Source organism: Strigops habroptila, chromosome 2 (genome assembly GCF_004027225.2).
Source record: "Strigops habroptila isolate Jane chromosome 2, bStrHab1.2.pri, whole genome shotgun sequence".
Lineage (NCBI taxonomy): Eukaryota > Metazoa > Chordata > Aves > Psittaciformes > Psittacidae > Strigops > Strigops habroptila.
Window position 1 is genome coordinate 89,904,570 of NC_044278.2, and position 7,029 is coordinate 89,911,598.

A 7,029-nucleotide genomic window follows, 5' to 3' on the forward strand; every position below is an offset into this window, starting at 1 on the left:
AGTCAATAGTTTAGGATCAAGAACTTACTAAGAATATAAGATTTTTTTTTTTTTTTTTTTTGGTCTTCAGAATCCCAGAATTGTGAAATGATCTTTCATTTCTTACCCTCAACTACTGGTAATTTTGGGTTATGCGTCAATCAATGAATAAAGCATGTTTCTGCAAACACAAAAAATAATATGTGGTACTTGGCATGTACCTAAGTGTAGAGATATAGTCAGACATTCAGTATGTAAACTAAACAGAAAACATAAGCAAACATTAATTCAAGGACCCTGGCTAATGTTTATTCAAACTGTACAAATATTTGTCATTCAGAAACAATACAAAAATAAAGAGGAGGCAAAAGATGTTTAAATATTAATTACATGCAGAATGGAATGTAGATAGTTCATGGAAACTAGTTGCTTAATAAATGGTACATTAATTTTCCAGAAAGGCCTTATACATACTGATGAAATAGTAATAGCCATCACAAAGGTACGTACCTTAGAGATTAGTTTTTCCCTCTCACCTTATAATAGTAATAACAACCTTCAGGGCCTTTACCATAAGCATTTCTAAGATGCTTATCATCCTTATATGCATGTGCTTGCTATCCGACCTTGTCATGAAGCATTTAGAAATGTGTAGAAAAACATAAAATCATCAGAACAGTTTCCTGGGAATTAGCTGCATTTATTTCCTTCCTTGTGATCAATGAGACCCAGGAAATACCTTATAACTCAATTGCTATTGTTTAATCTGCAAATGAATTTGCTCCATCCTCCCTCCTGCCAAGATCCTGCTGGATTAGTGGACAGCTATCGTATCAAGTAGCTACACTGAATCTTAACAGAGACGTGAGAATGATCTTGGATTTGTCCCTGAACAGTTAGTATCAGAACGTGATGCACCGTCTCCACCGCATGGATGAACACATCCAGGCCTGGTCCTGCCTTCTATATAACTTAGAGATACAGGACTCTTCCTCCACTATCTCAATCATCCAGCTTGTTCAACAGATCTCTGCCATCTAGAGGTATATCGCAGAGACCATGTATTAGACCATTGCATGATATAGTACAGTGAATTTAGCAGAAACTTTTTCCCTAATGTAGTTTGTAGTGACATCTTTCTGTTCAACTCATGTTTTCTCCGTCAACAGAGGAATCTGGCGGGTACAGGGGCCATGCTGATGCTGGGGGTAGCCAGAAATGTGTGTGTGCTTGTGAATGTGGAGTGTGGGGTGCATTGTTCTGCACTAATGACCTTCTGCCTCTGTCAGCTGAAGATGAGAGGGAGATGTGTCTATCTTTGCCTATGTGTGGTGTGAGTCTTGAATAGGGGTGCTGCTGGTGGTAGCACCTTGTCTGTGGCTGCCTGTGTGGCCATGTCCCCTGTGCATATCTGTGTCAGCCTCAATGCTGGTTGAAGTGGCAGAAGCAGCCATATCCCTCAGACCAGGAAGAGACCATTGGTCTCCATGCGTCAGGATAAGCAGAAGGTGTCTTTGGCCTGGAGATGCTTGAGATGGCGCCACTTATCCCTTAGCTTTAAGCTCATAGACTCATAGAATGGTTTGGGTTGGAAAGGAAAATAAAGATCAAATAAAGTTCCAACCCCAATTCCACTAGACCAGGTTGCTCAAAGCCCCATCCAACCTGGCCTTCAACACTACCGGGGATGGGGCAGCCACAGCTTTTCAAGGCAACCTGTTCCAGTGTCTCACCATCCTCACAGTAAAGAACTTCCTAATACCTATTTTAAATCTACCTTCTTTCTGTTTAAAGCCATTACCCCTTGTCCTATCACTTCATGCCCTCGAGAAAAGTTCATTTCCAGCTTTCTTGTAGGCGCCTTACAGGTACTGGAAAGCTGCTATAAGGTCTCTCCTGACCCTTCTCCAGGTTGAACAAGCCCAGCTCTCTCAGCCAGTCTTCATAGGAGAGATCTCATCATCTTTGTGACCCTCCTCTGGCCTCACTTCAGCAGGTCCATGTCTTTCTAATGTTGGGGGCCCCAGAGCTGATCGTGTACTCCAAGTGGGGACTCATGAGAGCAGAGTGGGAGAATCACCTCCCTTGACCTGCTGGTCGTGCTTCTTTTGGTACAGTCTAGAATATGGTTGGCTTTCTGGGCTGCAAGTACACACTGCTGGCTCATGTTGAGCTTCTTCATGTCCTGGGTACCACGTCTCCTGTTTCCTTCTGGAAAGGGCCCACATTTTCCCCAGTCTTCCTTTTATCACCAATGTACCTATAGAAGTTTTTTGTGTTGCCCTTGACGTCCCTGGCCAGATTTAATTCTGCCAGGATTTTAGCTTTCCTAACCTAATCCCTGAAGAGGCTCTCCTGAAGTCCAGGGTAGCGAGCTTGCTGTGCACACTCCTCACTGCCCTACTGATCTCAAGCTTCACTATTTCATGGTCACTGCAGCCAGGGCTGCCCTTGAGCTTCACATTCCTCACCAGCCCCTCCTTGTTGGTGAGAACAAGGTCGAGCATAACACCTCTCCTCATTGGTTCAAGATAGTGGCTTTTGAAAGATAATCTAGTGTGAGTGCATCCTAGGTAAATTCAGACTTCTAACTTTCTCACTGAAAGACTGGAGAAAGATAAGCCATTCCAGAGGCTGTTCCAATAACCCAAATCAATTCAGTTAAGCTTAACTGAAATGTAGAATAAATATTATGATTGCAGTTGTTGCTAGCAGTACTGATGACAGAGACTGAGAATCTATTTATGCAAATAGCTGCATGTATTAATTGATCAATTAATAAATTAATAGTAGTAAATTACATGTTAATATTGGAATAGAAATGTTTGTAAACACATAAATTATTCAGATCCTGAGCTTGAGTGTTCTTAGAGACTTTATTTGCAAATACATCTCCCCATAGAACTACATATTCCCCCGAAGCCACATATAGATTAAGCCATGATGTAAAGTAGTAAAACCAGTAATGATACAGAGACAAAAAAACCCTGAAACTCCATGGGCATATTTTCTTCAAATGCAGAGCTGAATTTAAATCAGCAAAGAATTTGTCACTGTGATTCTGCGATTTCTGAAAAGGCCGTGTGGAAAACACGAACATGTTAACCGCTCATATAAAATGCTTTTCTATCACAATCAGGCAAAATAAATGGACTGCATGGCTGATATCTCAATGAATTCAGTTTGGTCTCATCCAATTCCTTATTTAATTCTTAGATGTGGCAAGCAGTTTAAAAGCAAATTAACATTGTGTCATTTCTGTTTCACAAAATTTGAGTCAAACAAATCGCCCTCCAGGTGTGTCCTGAATAACATGTTGGCTGATTTGCTTCCAAAGGAAATTACTGATCTACACTGCTTGAGAAAATTATTTACAATACAATGAAATCTCTTCAGACAGATACTGATTTGAACACCAAAATGAGCAGTCACCGTTCACAACAGTTATTGTATTTATCCACATCCAAGAGAATTACAACATGGCTGTTCAACTGAACAAACCGCATTTCCTTTATTTTCTTCATGTTCTTCTTCACAGCTCACACAGTTGCTAAAATCCATACAGCTTTTCAGGGTTGAATCTTTTTGCTTGTTTTACTCACTTCTGTGCCTAACAAATTACATGGGAGTAATGTATAGTTCTGGCATGTTGTAAAGGATTTGATACTATTGGCAGGAGTGAAGCACACACCACAAGAGCGGTTTCAAGTAGCCACTTTCTCTTTCACTGGCAGCTAGACAATCCTACACTCTTTACCATGCCTCATTTGCAATGAGGTAAATACCAGTGCCCTGAGCAGATTCTGTGTAACAGTGACTTCATTGTAGTAAATTGATATAATTCCAAGTGGATTATTTCTCAAAGAAAGATAGATATCTATATAGAATTAATTGCACTTTCTAGGTGCCTGTATCCCTGCACTGATGATACAGGGATTTATAATGCTTCACTTAGATTTGTTTCTCAATTTTTCCCTAAAAGGTGAAACAAAGGAAAAAAAGCTGGTTTAGATTCAGGTAAAATAGTCATATAGGAACCACAAAATATAACTCTACATCTTCCAGAGTAGGTATAGACAGCTTTTCAAGTAGCAAATCAAGACCGAAGAAATAATTCACTAATTATCATATTCATTTTAAAGTTATTCACATAAGTCCATTTTTGGATGTGGTAGTAGCATAAAATCAATTACATTAGATGAAGTTTATCTGGACTCATGGAAGGGGCTGGGTTGGTAGTTAGGAAAGTGAAGGATGAAAGTGCTATGTTGACAGAGAAATACACACTTTGAAAACAACATTTTAATAGCATAAGTATGTATGAAGAGAGTTCCTCTTGGGAAGAATTCACTTCATGACAACCAGTGCAGGTGCAGCAGGATGTGGGCCTTCATTCACCCATAGTGGTGTGAATGATTATTCAAGATCAATGTCTGGCAAATGTTTGTCACTGCAAAGTGAAATGCTCTTTTCATCACAAACAACATAAGTGATTTACCTCTGAAACAGGGTAAGGTAATTTCAGGGTGGGAGGATTATTAGAATTTAGTTTTCAAGTTTATTTACACACAAAGTCACTGTGTATTTAAATGTAGCATTTTCAAATAAAAACTTTGTTTATCACATGGTAAATAATATGATTTTTGGAAAAGCAATGTAACAATTTTTATCAATATGAAAGTGTATCAATTGGTCACATGGACCAAAGAGAGCTAAATTATTTTAGCCAATTTAGATTGAACCTCATAAACTTGATTAGCCTACTGTAAAAAGTAACCAAATTTATTTGCAAAGTTTTTAGCCTTGTGGCAGTAAATAGCTGAAAAATAGACTGGTAGAGGTAATTGGTACTTAATAAAGCTTCATAGAGAAATAAAAAGGGTTTTGGAGATGAATCTCATTAGTATGGATTTCCTCTATACAAAATTAATTGATCCCAGTTAACTAATCAGACTAAAAAGCTTTGTATATGTTTTAAGCTGTGGAATGGTAGGAGTATAACTCAGATGAGCATAACATAACAAAAAAGGAATATTAACACTGAAATGTTAACAGTAGCTTAAAAAGGAGGTGAAAGTCATGATTTATAATCTCTCTTACAACTCTCTAAAAGGCAGATAATGCTGCTGTTCTACATCAAATTATTGTGTAATGAAAATCCCCTGCTCAGTTCAAACGGAATTCTCCATTAAGTACAAATTGATTAAAAAGTCTTCTGGTTTGTAATCTATGATTGCATGTGATTTTTATGAAATTTATAATCCAGTTTTGCACATGTAGAATGTTTTCTGAACTTTTCAATACCTAACACAACTTTCCTATCCTGTGATTTCTGAGTGCAATCAGCAAATACATAACAGATGCAACAAAAAATGGCATTGACACACGGTAGCCATCCAGTATAAGGTAATAATAGATATAAATGTTGTCATTTCAATTTGTGCGTGTTAATGGATATTAGAAGAATCTGCTGCCTCCAGCAGCTCCAGACCTGGTGATTCCTCCTGCCCAGCTACTATGCCCAGCTCTGAAACTTCAAGGTCTCCATCCAAGGCCAGTGGACGTAGCTGCTGCTTTCCTCTTTGCAGTTTCAACCAGCAGCAAGGCTGCATGTGTATCATGCACACACAGAGGACACAGACATGGCCAGTCACAGGCAACCACAGAGCAGGCACTGCTTCCAGCAGCATCCACATTCAGGACTCACACCAGACACAGGCACAGCCAGCCATGTCCCCTTCTCCTCTTGGGTTGTCAGAGGCAGAAGGTCACCAGTGCAGCACACACACCACACTCTCCAGATTCACATGCATGTGCATATTTGTGCATCCCCTGAGAACCAGCATGGCCCCTCTGCCTGCCTGGCACCCTGCCCAGATCCCAGCCCCCTTGACCCTCCTCACAGTCCCAGACTTGCTGGCTGGTCCAGCTGGGTGTACAGTGCACACACACAGCGCTCACACACTTGTCCCACAGCAGCCCACACTTGCAGGTCTCCCTGAATATCAGCACAGACTGTCTGCCTGCCTGATAATCTTGCGCAGACCAGGGGTCTTCTATGCCCCAGTCAGTTCAGCTTGGATTTTGCCAGCAAATCCACATGCCAACCACAGAACACCCAGTTTGGGGAAGGTACAGACACTCACCTCAGCAGCTGGCATCCAGCACACAGGCTGTGACCCATTGTCCTAATCCAACTGCTGGTGCTGAGCCCCTCACTCACCTCATACCTGAAGCATGAGGTCCCCTCAGTGGATGGTTTTTGGGACACACACCATTCCCACCCTAGTGGTTGGAAGTTAAAGACCCCACTGGCTCCAGCATCTGACACCACAGGCCAGAAGCACCCACAGTCAGAGCAGAGGGTCTGACTCCAGGAGCTGGCACCCAGACCCCTCACACCAGTCCCCCCGGTAGCTGGCACTGAGCCCTCGCAGCGCTGACACGCATAGAATAGAGATTACTCAGAGGGGTCATTAAGAGAAGATTTAATCAGAAGACAGGACAGGCTGGGGTGATCAGGTGCAGAGCTCTGCCAGACAAACATGCTGACCAGCCCTGTTTTATACATACCCTGCCCTTTTTATACACCTTTCTGTCTATTCCTTGTGTTTGTTCCTCCTCTATCTCCTTCCCCTAAATCTTTCTTAATAAATTCTTCATCATCCCTCAGTCTGTCCCTAGGATATCATAGTTTGTTACGTTCCTCTCATTTCCCCCTTCGTATCACTTGCCAGGCTGACCCTCTCCAAAGCTGTGCCTGCAGTTTCTTAATGGCTTATCAGTTAGTAATGGAAAGCTTTTGGGGTTTTTACCTCTCTTAACCCTTGTCTACTGGTTTCCCATCTTTGTGTGTTGTTTATCACTTCCCCTTTTACTTATTATCCCCTTTTGAATGGAAAATGTCCTTTATCAGATAACCTGAATGAAGTTGATGCTCACATATTCCATATGCCCTTACACTACGAATTAGATATTTTGTTCTAGACAGGAGAAATGTATCCTTAGACATAAAAAAAGGATTCAATACTATCAAGCATATCCGTATTT